At 39.4% G+C, this 18,113-nt stretch overlaps 1 long non-coding RNA gene across 1 annotated transcript in view; it reads right to left on the bottom strand.

Annotated features, from left to right (window-relative positions):
* Nucleotides 1-3,776: 3,776 nt before the first annotated feature.
* LOC123651736 overlaps nt 3,777-18,113 on the bottom strand; it is a 39,382-nt gene continuing 25,045 nt past the window's right edge. The window contains exons 2-3 of the long non-coding RNA XR_006740614.1: nt 17,541-17,654; nt 3,777-3,836 (exon numbers count right to left, since the gene is read on the bottom strand). This is a non-coding gene — a long non-coding RNA (uncharacterized LOC123651736). The remainder of the gene's footprint in view (nt 3,837-17,540; nt 17,655-18,113) is intronic.

Below are 18,113 nucleotides of genomic sequence, written 5' to 3'. Positions count from 1 at the left end.
TCTAGCCTTTATATGTTTACTAGTGAATCAAGTGTGGCATGGAAAAAGGTACTAATTCTGATGTCTAGTAGTGAGTCCAAATCAGTGCAAATAAATTACTCTGCCTCAGTGTTCAATTTAATTGATGTTATTTCAGATTGTCAACCTATTGATAGTGTTACTAGACATGGCCAGGCCCAGAGCAGGTCTGCCTTGGGCCATTGGTAGTGTGTGGGTTCTCAACTTTATGTAGGAAAGATTTTACAAGATGAGTGCAGGTGATTTTGAGAGCATGTTTATTAAAGCTGGGGACAGCGAAACAAGAGCGGGCTTAGAAAAGAAGGAGCAATAGAAGAGAGCCGAGGCAGGGCTGCTTTGGCTCCCTGGGAAGTCGGAGAAAATGGGACCTTGGAGACAGGTTCAGGGGATTAGCTGGGAACGAGCCACCACTGCCCATTGCTCCCTGGTTGTAAGTCTGATGAAGTCCCTTAGAGTTTAAGAGATGCATGCCTGAGAGGGAAGAAGAGGGAAAATTGAAAGGGTTGGGTGTGCTCTCAGGAGGGTATGTTCTGGGTCCTTCTGTTTGGGGGATTTTTAAAGTTGGGGCTTTTGGTAGGGGAGGTCTTAGAGGAGGATCTCAATAGAATATTCATGCGCCAAAATAAGATTTATTCTCTTAACTTCATCTGTCCTTGAGTGTGGTTGGTAAAGGGCACTAACTGGATTTCTGTTACCTGTCTCCCTGAGTAGGGCGATTTAAGCGATTTATCCTCTGGTTGGTGAGAAATATCAATTACTTACTCCTAAGTGTCTTGGCTAGGGAAAACAGGATTTTGCAACTTACTAGATGGCTGTAAACTGCTTGGCTGTTTAACACTCTGTCTCAGTTTTCCTATTCCTCTGGTTACTAGCCTGTGTCATTAGTTTAAGATCCAAAAAGATCTACAGTTCATTGTAGGTAGAGTCTCTCAGTGGCACTCACAGACAGCAGAGGGAGGAGCCAGCTATGATTAATAAATAGCAGACTCAGATACTATTTGGCTGGGCTAGTGAGACCAAACACACACCTGTCTTGGCCCCAATGAATAGGCATCCGAGACTTGCACTTTTCACCCATAAATATATAATTACCCTCTTGACTGGGGCATAATAATAACCCTTTTAAACTATTTCACTTATAAATAATCTTCTATATATTATTATTTACACACATGCAGGTGTTTGCTCCTCTAGCTATAACCGTTATATAGACAAGACAAATATATATATATATATATATATATATATATATATATATATATATATATATATATTAGATCAGATCACATTTTCCTTTGGCTCACAATATAAAGTTGGTAGATGAAGTTCTCAGAACACACAGGCTAAGCAGGTGACTACTGCAGGCAAATGAAGGAAGGTATCGTACCTCATAATAATATTTTGCTGTTGTATAGGGCATCACAGGTTTTAAATCACTTTTACATATGTTACTTCGTTTCATGCTCATAATAATAAGCTAGCAATTTGGACAGAAGTTATTGTCATTAATATACCGATGAGTCAACTATTCTGGTCTTAGAGATATTTCATACATTGCTTACAGACTCATGGCTATTGAGTATTCAGGTTTTCTAACTCAGTTTTCAGTGTTCTTTCCTCTACAATGTAAATTGGATTACTGACATATTTTTTTTCAAAATTTCAAAAAATTACATACATACGTGTTAGATAAGTTTCTCTATATAAGTTTCTTATATATTTCTATGTTGAGACACATAAATAAGATTTATATAGCAAACTATATATAGAAATTTAGGTAAGGTTTTAGAAAGAAAGACCTTGTCTGTCTAAATTCCCTAATTTTACCAAATCCTAAAAGTAAGAAGAAACAAAAATATAGCCTTTTCTTTAAAGTCTGGAAGGAGTGGGAGAAGGACCCTCTGCTCTGTCCACAGAAGGCGTAATGCAAGAGGAATTAGCTTTCCATCCTGGAAATCCACACAGCATGACTCTTCATTTTAATGTTATAACAAAGGTCTCTACACTCTGAATTTCTTACACTTGGGGAAAGTTGGTGAAATAACCTCCAATCTAAAATTTCAGAACTTGGACTATTGGAAGTTTTATTTAAATGAACCTTCTCTTTAGCAAAATCTGAATATGAGACTGCCTTCCACTCCTACAGACCTCAGGCTATAATGTAGAACAGAGTAAATAGAGGAATAAAAAATGTCAATAGAAATTGAGAGCCCTAGCTGGTTTGGCTCAGTGAATAGAGCATCAGTCTGTGGACTGAAGGGTCCCAGGTTTGATTCCAGCCAAGGGCACATGCCCGGGATTGCCAACTGGATTCACAGTAGGTGGTGTGCAGAAGGCAGCCAATTAATGATTCTCTTTCATCATTGATTTTTCTATCTTTCTCTTCCCTCTATCTTCCTCTCTGAAATCAATAAAAATATATATTTTTTAAAAGAATTGAGTAAGTAATGGAAATGTTGGTGATCACACCACAATAGATGACATCAAAAGAAAGTTCAAGCATGAACATGTCAAGAGAAGTGAAGCCAAGATTTATCTCCAGTAATTTGAATTTCTAAATGTCTTAGGAATAATTTCTTATTAGCTGCAAAATCTTAAGAAATATGGAGCCTGGCTAGTGTGACTCAGTGGCTGAACATCGACCTATGAACTGGGAAGACACAGTTGGATTCTGGTCAGGGCCAAGGGTTATGCCTAATTGTGAGTTCAGTCCCCAATGGGGAGTGTGTAGGAGGTAGCTGGTCACTGATTCTTTCTCACCATTGATGTTTTTATCTCTCTTTCTCTGAAATCAATAAAAATATTTTTTTAAAGTTTGTTTTAAAGAAATATGGAAATGTATTTGTGTAACATCCATTGGGGCTTATATCTGATTGTTTTATTTGGCACTTCAGTAAGACTTTTTTTTACAATTATGTCCACACATTGAGTTAGCCCTTGTTAAGAAATCCTCGAATCCTTCTCAGTCAATCATTTTAATTTTTAAAAAAAGAATCTAAGAGTTAAGTACATTAGGCAACTATTCTTGGCTTCATTAGCACCTTTATTTTGATCTTCCTTTGACACTTTTTGTCAGGCACACCTGGGCAACTCTAGTTATACTGAGCCCCAGTTAAAGGAAGCTGAAATTTTTACAGTGAAGATCTCCACTTGACCAAAAAAAAAAAAAAAAATCATTCTCAGGAAGAATGAAAATTGACTATGATTATCTTTCACTTTGAGATTCACTTGTAATAGGAACAGGTGCATCAAAGCCTGGTTGGGGTTAGTAATGAATGAAACTGCAGGACTGTTGGATTTAAGATATGACCAAATTTAAGCATGAGTAAGGCAGAGAGCTTGATAGAGAGATGAGCTCAAGAATAGATTAAATCTCATTAGTTGATACCTAGGACAATGAATAGTAGAGTCTGTTACATTGTATTTTGAAATGAAAGAAAATATATTGGGGAAGGGCTATAAATTTTAATTATTAGATATATAAATGCTATTCTTCATTTAATTCATATTTCCCAAAGTAAATAAACACTCTGAGGTGATGTTTAATTCTTTACCAACTAATAACAATGCAGGAAATGTTTAGTTAAAGTAACTTTCTTGCAAATATATATATATATATATATATATATATATATATATATATATATATACACACACACACACACACACACACACACACACATATATTCTTAATTACTTTAAGTTCTAGATGCAGTCAGAGACCCTAACTCTCAGGGAGGGGTTAGGGCGACTACCTACTAGTATGGGGAGTCTTCAGAAGGAGTCCTCAGTGTATATGTGGGGAGGAATGACTTTATCTGAAAAAGGAGTCAAAAGAATACCACCATAAGAAATATCTTTGCAACCTTTAGAGACGAAATGCAAAAATCAAAATAGCTTCATTTTATTCTTATTTTTCATAATTTTTACTTTTTCTGTTCTTATAGTAAACATTTGGGGACTTGAAACAGAACTTATCAATACCAACTGTTTATGTTTTTCCTCCTTACTAGAGCTGTTACTAACAAACTCCTCCACAACATAGTAAAACCCCATGTGGATAGGGGCCACTTGGTTGTGTTGATCCATATAGATTGAGCTATTATCACAGCCCTTAGAACATAATAAAAATTCAGTAATTATTTGCAGAATAAATGAGTTGAATCATACTATGTGTTAAAACTGGCTTCTTAAATATGAAACATCTCTACACACCTTTAGCATGTGTATGGTGAAGAAGGAGCACAGACTTTCAAGGTAGACAAGACTGGATTCTAATCTAGGCCAATCACCAATGAATTAAGCTTCACAATACTCTGCCTGCCTGTACTGTAGATTACAGTAATACATGTGTGCATGCACTCACAGTCCAATATACACTAGGTCCTCAGGTTATGTCAGAGATTCATTCCTCTGATGCAATATAACACGATTTTCACCGTAAATCAGAACCCACCTACATAAGCACCAACATTACTCATATGGAGCATATGCACAGCAGTAATGAAATGAAACAGTAAAAAAAACTTTGAAGAAAGATAACAATTCCTCACATTTAGTTATGATAAATAAATAATAAAAAACATAAAGCACATATGTACATATGTCAAAATGATGGAACATTTTTTTTTTTTATAAATAAACTAGAGGCCTGGTGCATAAAAATTCATGCACTGGATGTGTGTGTGTGTGTGTGTGTGTGTGTGTGTGTGTAGGGGGGGGGGGGGGCTTCAGCCTGGCCTGCCTCCTCTCACAGTCTGGGAGCCCTCAGAGACAGGAGGTAACCCAGCAATCAGGGAAGGCTGTGCCCTTTCACACCTCTGCTGCAGCCACTACTGGCAGTGCAAGCCTCAGCCAGTCCTGGTTACCTGAGCCTTGGGTGGCCCTGGGCAGCTGGGCAGCTGCCATCCAAGGTTTGCCTGTGCCTTGGGCCGGCCCTGGGCATCTGTGGGGCTGAGGGGACTGGGGGACTCTGGAGGCAGGTGCACAGAGTAGCCAGGCCTGCCTAGGGGTGGGCCTAGCCTTGCTGCACACCTGCCTCCCCAGTGGGGCTGAGGGAACTTGGTGTTACCGTCTTGAGGCTGTGAGCACCACCATCTTTGAGGGCAAGACAGTCAATTAGCATACTCCCTCCTTATTGGCTGTGGACACTGGCATCTTTGCAACAGTGTGAGGGTCAATTAGCATATTCCCTCTTTATTAGATAGGATGGGAGATGGAGATGTAACCACAAAACATTTGTTGAGTCCGATGTAACCCGAAGACCGCCTGTATTATCCTACCTAATAAAAGAGAAACATGCAAATTGATCGTACATTTGCTATGCTCACAAGCCACGCCCACCAGCCAATCAGGGTGAGTATGCAAATTAACCCAACCAAGATGGCAGTTAACTTGCATATCCAGGCCAGAGCAAAGACTGAAGACAGCGTAGAAAGAAGCCAAGTGCTGCAGAAGGGAGCCAAGCTGTGGAGAAGCAAGCAAGTGGGGCAGGGGAGAAGGGAAGGAAGCAGGAAGGGCAAGCAGAAGGGAGGAAAGCAAGCAGGGCGGCAACCACAGCAGGAAGCCCTATTGCAGGAATCTTTCTGCAATCTTTCCGCACATTAATGCAAAATTTTTGCACATTAAAAGGGAATTGATTAGAAGAAATATTTTAATATTGCTATTTGCCCTTTCTGTATAATAGCAGTGTCAGAGATGAAAGATAGTAAAATGTATATGAAAATCTCCCTCCTGTCAGAGTCTGGGACCCACCGTGGAACCCGGAATCAAGTCCCTTTCCACTTGTGTGTGCCTTGAAATCTCACCTGACTCAGACCCAGCCAGCCCCACCCCTATCAAACCCCGCTGGGCAGGAGGTTCAGGCAGAGGGCATGGCCTCAGGTCCCCCGGCCCAGCACCAGGGCAAAGGCTGCTGCCTGAGGTCTCCTATCCCAGACAGGAGCCACACAACTTCAGGTCCCTGCTGATTGGTCATTATGGCATAACAGCATGATGATCCTTTGCATATTAGCCTTTTATTATGATGATATTTTATGTCTGATATATTATATATATATATATATATATATATATATATATATATATATATATATATATATACACACACACAATATCTCCACTAATATATACATATATACTATCAGATATGTTACAAATCCAATAAAGAGAAATTATTTTTACTACTTAGTACCTAGATTGCACTCTTAAAGCAAATTTTAAATGAAATGCTTAGCTAAAGGGTAGTATCACATAAATAAGGCAAATGAGTCTAGAAAGAACAAGTGATTTGCTGAAGAGTCCAGTATTAGTGCTCTCCACATGGGTGGAGTATGTACCAATTCTTGCTGGAGGAATTAAGGACAGATTTCAGTGCACCTTAATTGCACCTCTGTTTTTGGTACAATTCAGCATATGCTATTTTAGGCTCTACAAAGCTAAATCGATGTGGATTAGCTACTGTAATCTCTCTTAACACTAATTTTAACCCTTCTATTTTTTATATCTCCTCTGTGTTTGTAACAAGGTAACTTAGAAAGTCTTCATGATGAATCAATCATCATGAGTGTAGCATATATCTATTTAGAAAGTCAGAAACATTGGTTGAAGTGGATCATTTCAACCTTTTTTATGTATCACTTTAAATTTTTAGAGTTTAATTAAGAGCTAAGTATATTTGGTGAAATACTTCCTCATCTTACCAAAGCACTAGAAAAACTTTGTGCCCGAGGCAAGATGTGATTCTGTAAGGTAGCATCCTGCCACTTTGCAGAGGCCTCAAGTCATGTTACTCTTTTTAGCAAATTAAAATTATCCTGAATGGCTTGTGAACATCTAGAGAAGCCTTCAGCTCATCCACCTCTTGGCTCCCAGCACTGCAGTTTCCTCCTGTGTCTGCTTCCACCATGCCTCCATCATACCAGCCTCCTCCACACTCACTGCAGGTCTTGTTTCTCTAATTACTGGCCTCCTGACCCACTGTGTGTGGTTAGGGATCGAGCCATCAACATATTCATCTATAGTCAACTGCATACTCCAGCAGTGAAACACTCAAAGCAATGAAATGCAATAATTAGGGACAGACTCTAAGTCCTGTCATGCAAAGGCAATAGGCCTTGGCTATCTTATCTCCTTTGACTGCGACTGCCTCATTTGTATGCTGTGGGTGGAGAAAGCATTGACCATTGCAATTCCTCAAGGTTATCCCAAGTCTGTGAGAGGACTCTGAAAACTATATGTTCTCTCAAATATTGGTTGCTTTCAGTATTATTGCAAAAGGGCCTCCTTTCCCCTAGGGTCAAAATATTTTGAAATATCCAAGATGGGAATTTAGGTGTAGAACTTCAATTCAGGCTTTATAGCCTACTCTATAAACTGGGAAAGTCACTTAGCAAAATCAGCAATTAATAATGTGTCATGTACCATTATGTTATTTTTGGGGGACTCTATCACCTCTCCTTCATCCAGATCCATGTAGATCCTGAAAGTTTTACTTGGCTGAGAACATTTGGGGAAACCCAGTGTTTCTCAGCCCATACTGGTCATTGTCATTAGTAGACTGCTCATTGTCCAAACCACATGGTGGCCCCAGATGTGCTGTGGGATTTTGCTGAGACTGAAAACCTATCACCAAGGTTCTACTTCCCTAGGGTCAGTGATGGAGGAAAGAGTGCAGAGAGTATGACTACTCTTCAACCCCAAAACACCTGCTTTCCCCCTCTTCTCACACCTAGCACTTCTATTTTCCTCCTCATTTACCTCTCTGGCAGAATCTCCCTTCACGGGGTTTAGAAATGCAGTCCTCTCTTTATATCAGTCCTTTTCTTCTTCTTCTTACTATTACGGAAATAAAAATATCAAAAGGCCTGAACTAAGCTGCCCTGTGGACTGACTTACTTAGTAGAGATGACAGCTGAAGTCTACACAATCCAGAAAAATAAAAGTTCCACATTTGTCTCATCATAGCAACTGGGAGGAGACCATGAATCCTTTTTAAGAGACAATGAGAGATTAATAAACAGAAAAGATTAATAAATGGAAAAGATAAAGAAATTGAATGTGTTTCATTACAAGCTCTAGAAATGTCTTTAAATTGCCTGTGTTTTACTTTCTTCACCTGCCCTGCATGCTAAGTTCTTTGGAGTGTTGAATGAGCCTCTGTTCTCTTGTGGCAGGAGGAAACCTGACATGGAGGAAAAGTTGATGGGGGAAGAGCCATGACTGTAGCCAGCAACATATTCTTCCTCATTAATATGACTCTGTTTTTCTCATTGGATCCAAAGCCCTGCAGCACTTACTCGCTTGGGGAAAACACAATAACCCAGTGACCATTCTGGAGTCAGATAAATTCTGCAGATGTACTGCTAAGGACTTATATTGGCAGAATATAAATACAAGAGTTATGTAAACAAACTTAAAAACGTGTTCCAGCTAAGACACCAGCTGTACATTTGTACTTGTATATTTTACTTATTTCTGCTAGCCAGCCTCCAATATTTAAATAGGTTGAATACAATTAAATGTTGTCTTCTTTGATATTACTCAGGATTTCTATATTCAGAATTTTTATAATAAAGAGAACTTCTCCATAATTATGTTTTGTAAAACACAAACCAAATATCATAATTTTTTAAATTGTCATGTAAAAAAATGCTATTACTAAATGTCCCCTTATTAATTTTCTTTTGTCAAAGATTTATTTTGTCATATTTTAGAAAGAAGTAAAGTCTGAAATACTGAGTTCTGAGGATTGTCTCAAAATAATCTAGAGCTGGAGGAGCAATGAAACAAGATTGACCATGGGATGTTAATTTTAAATATATTTTTAATTTATTTTAGAGAGGAAGAGAATGGGAGGGAGAAATAGAAACACCAATGATGAAAGAGAATCATTGATCAGCTGCCTCCCTCACACCCCACCCTGAGGATCCAGCTCACAACCTAGATATGTGCCCTGAAGGGGGATCAAACCACAACTTCCAAGTTCATAGATCGATGCTCAACCATTGAGCCACACTGGTTCCGCTGGGATGTTAACTTAGAAGCTTCTCTCTACTTTTTATTTTTTTAAATATATTTTATTGATTTTTTACAGAGAGGAAGAGAGAGGGATAGAGTTAGAAACATCAATGAGAGAGAATCATCAATCAGCTGCCTCCTGCACACCCCCTACTGGAGATGTGCCTGCAACCAAGGTACATGCCCTTGACCGGAATCGAACCTGGGACCCTTCAGTTCGGAGACCGATGCTCTATCCACTGAGCCAAACCGATCTCTGCTTCTCTCTACTTTTACATGTATTTCAAATATTCTGGGATAAAGAGCTGAAAATAGGAAGCAAAATGTCAAACCAGCATTTAATACTTCTTATGAGAGATAAAGGCCAACAATAAATATGATAGACAGATAAGCATAGCTTTAGTGGAGAAAACTGGACACATGTCAGAGTGATTCAGAAAACTTGAGCTTCTTTTCCAGTTAAAGTGTTAATAATTTCCAGGGAACCAAAATCTTTTGTCTTCTGTCATTACTGTGAAAGCTGATGGGTGTGTCGGTCACCCCAGAGAGTGGTGTTTTAGGGAAAGTATCATGTGTTAACTGGTGCTCATGCTGTTTTAATATTCTTTGAGGTCTTGTCAATCAACAGCTGTCCTTTTGAGAAGAATTTAAAACCAAACCCTAGTGGCAGCTCTTCTTGCCCTAATAATCTAATGATGGGGTAGAGAAATAGGGAGAGGAAGCATGGCTGGCTATTCTCATCCTTTGACCTGTTAATCTTATAAGCCCCACTGATGGACATATGTACTGATTGTAGAATTATCTATTAAGTGGTGTAGGTGTCACAAGGCATACACAAAGCATCGACCATTCTTTTTCTCTAAAGGGCTTACAAATGAGTTAGAGTTTAAACACATAAGGATGAAATAAGTTAAAACTGCAAATATAGGATATATACCCACTAAGTAATACAGATACCAATACTGTAGCAGTTCAGAATAGAGAAGGGCCCACAACTGAGAGAGAAAAAGCTTATTGCCACCTGGGGTCCCGGGTGCCTGGGCCAGCCCAGGTGAAGCTTCCCGAGGTACTGAGTGCCTGCCACAGACTAGAGAGATTGGGCCTAAACTGGCAGTCAGACATCCTTCTCGCAATCCAGGACCACTGTTTCCTAACCACTCACCTGCCTGCCTGCCTGATTGCCCCTAACTGCCCACCTGTCTTCCTGATTGCCCCTAACTGCCTCTGCCTCAGGCCGTTTACCCAGGACCCAGGGTTCCCTCCTTCTGGCCAGCCTCAGGCAACCGGGCTTCCCTCTGTATGGCGGCCAAAGATACCTGGGACCAGGCTTTTCTCCCTCTGGCCTGTGGCAGGCGCCCAGTACCACAGGCTTCACCTGGGCCGGCCACAGGCCCCCACGCCCCAGCTTTGTCAGGAAGGATGTCAGGCATGATATGGAAGACATCTGGTCTATCCAGTTTAATTAGCATATTACCCTTTTATTAGTATAGATAGAATTTTAGCAGTGGTTTTAACCATATCCAAATTCACACAGAGAATTGAATTCACACAGAAATGAGCTAGGGGCACATCTATAGGTAGAAAGAGCTAAGAACTGAAGCCAGACAGATCTACCTCCAATTCCAGCTGTTATCTCTGAACTCTGTTCTCTCATTTGTAATTTGTGGCAGCTTGTTACAGAATTTTAAAATATTGACATTTGAAAATATGCCTATAAGTAATTAAGGAACCCCATAATTGCTTTTTATTCTTTGTCGAGGAAGCCACAGGATACAAGTGTATAAACAAAAATTATATAGTAATTTATAAATGATATAGTACTTTTTGTAGATACCTTGAGTATCAAACTAAGGGACTGGGTCTTTATCTATAGGTATTCAATGGCTTTAAACAAACAAGGTCAGGATGAAAGCAGTATTTGGGGAAATTTTATTGCAGCTCTTATGTAACCTGGTTGAGAGGGGAGACTTGATCCAGAGAAATTCATTAGGAAATAAATACAATGATCTGAACACAATGTAATAAAGACTAGAATTAGGGTTGTTGCCAAAGATGAATTTACCATAAAGCTAATGAAATTTAATTTTAGGTCCCTTATTTGCATGGGCCTCATCCAAGGCCTCAGAAAGGACCGTAGTTCCCTTGTGTCCTGGAGAGGCTATTGGCATTTGGGGAAATATATTGTACTAAAGGGAATGGTTTCAGAAATATTCCTATGATGCAATGCAACCTTACCTGGAGCCTAGACATGAAGTTATAGGATACCCTGCATCTCTTAGGCCCCAAAGGTGTGGGTGGTAGAGAATAAATATGTTTTAAAGTCTGTGGACCCAAAAGCAAGTCTATGGGAAATTTCTATCAATGATCAGACGTATCATTGCCTGTTTAGTTTCCTCTACTGTAGGGGTGTCGAACTCAATCAGAGAAGGGGCCAAAATCTAAAATCCAGCCTAAATCGCGGGCCAAATGGTTTACTGAACAGTCATAAACTGTCATTGTGATGGAAACGCAGCGGAGTGCAGTGATGACAGCGCGGTGCGGGCCACATTGCAAGGCCTGGAGGGACGGATTTGGCCCGCGGGCCTTGTGTTTGACACATGTGCTCTACTGTGTGTCTCTTCATCACAAACTCCTTTGAAAAGGGAGGATCATAACTAGATCAGCACAGTCCAGATGCTAGATACATGAGTGAAGGAGGCTGCTGATGGTGCTGACCCATCTATTGAGTTACCTCTAGCCTTTGAGTCTTGGCAGGTGACCCAGATCTCATTCTGAAGCAGAGACTAGGTAGTTCCCATGTGCCCTATCCAAGTTCTTAATCCATGAACACAATAAGGTGGATGTTGTTTTGAACAGCTAAGTTTTGGGGTAGTTTGTTGTAGAGCTATAGTAACCTGGACAAGCTCTTTAGTAATTCTAAAGAGCTTGGGCCTCATATTTGCCTGCGGGGGAAAAAATCCTCTCTTACTTTAAGGCTCTTCTAACTCAGATCAACCAATGTCCTAAAAAAAAAAAAAAAAAGTACTTACCATAGCTTCTTCTAACCAGATCAATTCATAATTATTTATCAAAATGTTATAAAAAGTGTGTGTTAAAACTTTCTGTGTCCCCCCCCACCCCCAATTTCTCAAGACTCTCAGTCTCCTGCTCAAGCAGAACCACCTGTCAACCATTTGCCTCTTACTACAACAGTCAACTTCTTTAAAGACCTCTTTACCTTTGAGTAAATTTGTCTAAACAGTGTTCGTCACAGTGTGGTCGACAGACCATCTGCATCAGAAGCACTTGGGTCTTTATTGAAAATACAGATTTTGGGCAGCACCCCAGACACACTGATCCAGGATCTGTATATTTGTAGCAAGCATGCCAGGTGTGCCTTAAGCACATTCAAGTTTAACAATCATGAGTCTTCTGGGACCAGTTTGGGTGGGGTGTAGCACTTGGTGAAAACTTGAGAAAAGAGAAATCTTTTTCTCTTTGCCAACTAAAGCAATTAAACCCCAGCGTTCTATACCTCTAAAACCTGCTTCTCTTTCCCAGGCACTATAAAACTATGACCCCCCAAGTCATACAGTAGAGGCTCAGAAAGCACAGTAAATCTTGAACTTAAGATGACTAAATCAAAGAATAAATGAGAGGACATGGAATTTACTGTCTATGAATCGTAAAAATGATGCTGATTTTCATATCATGGTAGGGCTTAGTGTTAAGACTGAATTTTCAATGATAGTTAAAATACATAGTGGTTACACGATAAGCATACATGACTAATTATCACATTACTTACCCTAGGAAGGGTATTTCAATTAATGTGAAATAGTCCCCCTATGGAATTTATCTCCCATTGTGTACCCTTATAAATATTCTTTCAATTCTATCTCTCTGTTTCCAAAATTAGTTGTTTATGTGTCTGTATATACCCTGCCTCACTTCACAAAGGATTTTGACATTTTATTCTATGTATGTATTGAAACAAATACAAACAGTTATCAAGAGTGTTTCCATTCTCAAGCCAATATTTGGAAGAGGAGCAAGGAGCCACCTTCTTTCCAGTCCTTTTTATCTGAGATAATTATAAAATTTGCCTACTGCTTAGCATGTCATGAAAATATCTAATAGTGTTTGAATTTAACATTAAGAAATGTGTTGTTGGCTATAGTCATATGAATATTACAAGCTCCTCTTTCTTAACCACTGTTGGTCATTTGTATTCTTCTCATAAGCCCACCTCATAATCTACATGTAGGAGGCATAGATTATGGTAGAAAATGAGGTGGAAAATGACTGGGAAGGGGAGACCAGTTGCCAGACTATTGCAGAAGTCTAGGTAAGAAACAATGCAAGGGCTGATCTAGGCTCCATTAGAAGAAATTTATACAAACACAGGACGAGACCATTTCCTAGTAGATGAGGCATTTCACAAGCAGGCATTTCAGAGGCATAGAGTTCAAGTACCTGTTAGATATTAGATATCGGAAATTAAAATAACATTACCCGAAGTAGGGATCATAAGAGAAGATACAAGCAAGGGGGGGAAAAAAAGGATGATGAATTTGCGTTTAAATATGTTGAATTCAAAATCCAAATTAAAGAAGCCATCTAGTGTGCAGTCTGCATTTACATATATAGAACTCAGGAAAAAAATTCGAAATTGGAATTATAAATTTGGGAGTTGGCAACATAGAGATAATGGCTAAGCCATTGGAGTGGATGAAATCTGCCAAGTGTATATACAGTGAAGAGAGAAGGGAGAGAATAACCCTGGCTGCATGAAAGAGCAGTGAGAGGAGTATAAAAAGCATCCGGGGAGGAGAATATCACGCAAATCAGGGAGGAGACTCCCACCCACGCAGAAGAGTTCAGACCAGACCAGCAGGGAAACAAGATATGCTAACCAGCCATAGAGTAGGATTATAGAGCCCGGAGCTATGTCAGATACTGTGGGCATGTTCCGAAGATTTGCCAGAGAATGCAAATCTGTCATCAGATTCAAGTGAAAAGTTCTGGCTGGAAATCAGAGATTCAGCAAAAGGTCAAATATCAAGTAAATGCAGAACCAGGGAGGTGGAGGATCAAAACTGGGAAAAGGCAAAAAAAAAAAAAGGTCCAAAATTTTTGCTAGAGCTGCTTCCTATCGGGTCCTGGCCAGATGGAAGTCTGGGTCAGAATAAACACAAGTGGTGGTTCGTCGTTTACAGTAACAAGAGGCCTGAAGGGCCATGGAGGGCTGGCAGTTAGCTGTTCAAGCAATTTTGTTGGTTTTGGAGGCAGATGCCACATTTCAGTGAAGGAGAGGTTATGAGTGAAGATGTTTTCTCAGCATTGCTGGACATTAATGGGATTCTGTGTTGGAAGCTAAAGGAGGAGACACAATTAATAGAAAGCCTATATAGGATATTGCTAGGCTGAAGGTAAGAGTCTACTGGAGAAGGAGAAATGAAAAACTAAAAGAGAGTGTAATTTTAAAAAAACATATTTTTAAAATTGATTTCTGAGTAGAAAGGAAATTGAGAGAGAGATAGAAACATCAATGATCAGCCTAGCTAGCATGGCTCAAAGGTTGAATGTTGGCCTATGAACCAGGTGATTACCGGTTTGATTCCCAGTCAGGGCACATGCCTGGGCTATGGGTTCAATCCCCAGTGTGGGATATGCAGGAGGCAGCCAATCGATGATTCTCTCTCAACACTAATGTTTCTATCTTTCTCCCTTTCCCTTCCTCTCTCTCAAATCAATGAAAAAAAATTTTTTTAAGGAAACATCAATGATCAGAGAGAATCATTGATCAGATGACTCCTGCAAGTCCCCTACTGAAGATGTGCCCTGACTAGGAACTGAACCATGACTTCCTGGTTTATAGATCTTTGCTTAACTACTAAGCCATCCCATCTGGGCAAAAGAAAGTAAAATTTAAAGATTCAAAGTGGAAGTCACAGGAGATGAGACCGAAGTAAGAATGGAGGAATAGCTACACAAATTATGTCTTATCTTGCTTTATCATACCTTTTTAAAATATAGAAAAATATGAATAAAGTGCAGATGAATGCTGAGGAATATTGAGTTAGTTTATAACTGGTAGCCTCTATTTTCTTAGTGAAGTAAGTCTGGGTCATCCAGTAGGGAAGCAGGGAAAAGCCTGGGGAGAGAGTGGAGTTTTCCAATGGCGGCTGCAGAGTTGGAGGGATGTCTGGGGAGTGTGAGAAATTAGATTTGCCCTGAAGACCCAGCTCAGGCAGGGAGTCATAGTGAGATAGGACATGGTCTAGTAATGATTAGAACCAGAGATCTAAAATCAGGGAGAAACAATAAATAAAACAGATATTTTTTCCTGGTGAAATAAAGAAAAGAAAATGAGATGAGCATTCCAGGGGTGTTGATGAGTATGTTATGAACAGGACTGACCAATTCACCCTGTGCTGCTTCATAGATAAGGTCATAATTTCTACCCAGTGCCCAACACATACAGACATTCAATAAATGTGGAATGAATGAACGAGTGAGCACATACTTGAAATTCAGGCTGGTTATGAGGGAAATGAGGTGAGAAAACATCACTGAAAGAGTAGGAAGGATTTGAGAAGCAAGAGTGTGTGATGAGGCAGCAGAACAGGTTTTGTGGCAAGGAAAGAGTTAAAGAAAAAAGAATCCAAGGTTGTGGTCAGAGAGAGTCACTTCAAAACTCAGATTCTTGGGGGAGCAGTTTCAAGTGATTCAAAAGTCCCCAATGTGCTTCTGTAAATGGGATTGGTAAAGTGGAATGGAGGTAAATTTAAGTTTAGGGCAGGCTATTAGAGGGCTCATTAGTACTATTCGCTGTATCAGGAAGTCACTTAAGATGACAGTTGATGCTGGAGTAAAGAGAGACTGGAGCCAAGTTCCAAAATCCTTGCAGAGTAATAAAAAAATGACCTGGAGGGAACAGTAACATAAACCCCTATCATCCAGATGATGTTGGACCTCCCAACCACCCAGAAGTATTGTGAGAATCATTTGTTTATTAGTAAATGTTCCTGTTGGGAAGGAAGATATACAAGTAGGCAGTGTGTCCTTCAAAAGAAGAGAGCCTAATGAAAATGATATAAAATTGTCAGGGAGAAGTTGTGGGAGCCAAAATAATCCCGAGTTCTCTTCAAAAAACCAAAACACAGAAGCACCTTGAGTGTTGCTGGAGAAGCAGTGTTACTAGAAATAAATCTGGGATTTGGTAGAAGGAAACGGGCAGAGAAAATGAGTTTAGATGCTAATTTTGTGCTATGTTCTGGGAGCTTTAACTGCATCATCTTGAGCTCCTCACAGCAGCCATGCAAGGTGGATATTATTACCTTCTGGTGACAAATGAGGATCCAGGAACTGTGGTTAAGTAACTTTCTCCAGGCTGCACAGTTGGTAAACAGAGTGGTCAGAATTTGAAACCAGCTTAGACAAATCAAATCTCATTCTTTTCCCAATCAACTACATTACATCAAACATTGATGCATTCAGTGCTTTATAGAGGAAATGAGAATGTAGAACATTAGAACGATAAAGAACTAGCAGAGGACAGAGGCCATAGAAGAGGAAAAATTAGCTGGACCAAGGTAGTTAACAAAAGGAGCTGCAATTACTGATGGATGACATTGGGAACATAGGAAGTTGGGAGGTGGGCAGGAGGAGAGCTAATGAAACTAACCAGCCTTATGTTTCAACTGAGACATCTTTAGCAGTTGTGGGGTCTGTATAAAGTTCTTTCCGATCATGGAAGTTAACTGACTCCTTTTTTATTTTTTTTTATTTACATAAACAGTCAAACAGTCATCTTGTCACTTTAACCAGCATCCTTGAGAAATTAATTAAAACTATCATCTCAGAGAACTTACCCATGTACATTTAACAGCTTGGGTTAATTTACTAATTAATCTTATCAGTCTGCCATATTATTAGCCAATTTCCCTAAAACTTGTTATAATTTACACATTAAAAAGGCAATGTCTTTCCAATGTCTTCCTGTGGAATTAGAGATAAAAACATTCTTTTAGAGCATCAGTCATAATTTCAATATATTTTATGGGGGACAACTATTAAATCATGTTCCTAAAGTATTTAAGGTGTTTGAAAACAGCTCTTTCAAGCATTTGGAGTGTTATTTTAACAACCTGGTTAATGCCATCTATTTCTTTGACAAATCCTTTCTTTATATATAGCACAGAGATATACATTAGCCAGGTCTCAAATGCTCATCAAAAATTCTGAATTAGAGAATTTTGAATTAAGAGAAGTATTATTTAGTATAAATGCTATGAAGCAGTAGCAACTTTCACAGCCAGAGAATTTTAGACCTGCAAAGAATCTTATGTAACGCAATATGACTTGGCTTGTGGGGGGCTTCTTTTCTTACTTTTAGCCCATGTCAGAGGCCCTAGGTGCATGTAGGTGTACTCCTCAATCTGTCCCCTCCCCTTCCCCTATAGGACCAAAAGTATTGCCAAGTTTTATGAGGAAACCCAAGCCATACCAAAGAAACTTACCCGATTCCTCCAGTAGACTTCCTTTGTCTAGTGACATCGCCCCCTCTCTCTCGTTAAGTGGCCTCTCAAAGACTTTCTCTGTCATCCTTTGCAATTCATTTCTTCTTAACCACCCTTTAGAATGCAGAGAGGAATATATTTTAATTGCCCTCTCACACAAAGAAAATATATATTCCCAAAGCATCATTTTACTAAAAACCATTGGCTAAAGAAGGTCCATGTAGCACAGCTAGGAATAGACGAGGGTTCTTCATATGCTATTGTTCTCTTCACCACCCCATTCAGGAACCTCTGAAGTTCCTTCTAACTTTAAAATTTTATCATTTGCCTGTTCTGTGCATCATAATGAATTTGGGCATTGATATATAATGGCATAAATAAAATTATAATTATGTAAAGGGTTTGGCATGGGAAATAAGCACTTCATGTCTCTATTTTGATAGAATGGTTCTTGGCTGATTGTAAAATGCCCAGATACAAAGAAGAATTAATGACCCTGCCTCATATCATGTATAGATACATATCTAATTATACACAAAGCAGCTTTATTGTTTGCTTTTTGGTAAGTATGTG

Source organism: Pipistrellus kuhlii, unplaced genomic scaffold (genome assembly GCF_014108245.1).
Source record: "Pipistrellus kuhlii isolate mPipKuh1 unplaced genomic scaffold, mPipKuh1.p scaffold_m20_p_8, whole genome shotgun sequence".
Taxonomy (NCBI): Eukaryota; Metazoa; Chordata; class Mammalia; order Chiroptera; family Vespertilionidae; genus Pipistrellus; species Pipistrellus kuhlii.
Note: the sequence above shows the minus strand (reverse complement) of the source record. Positions and strands in the feature narration are given on the sequence as shown.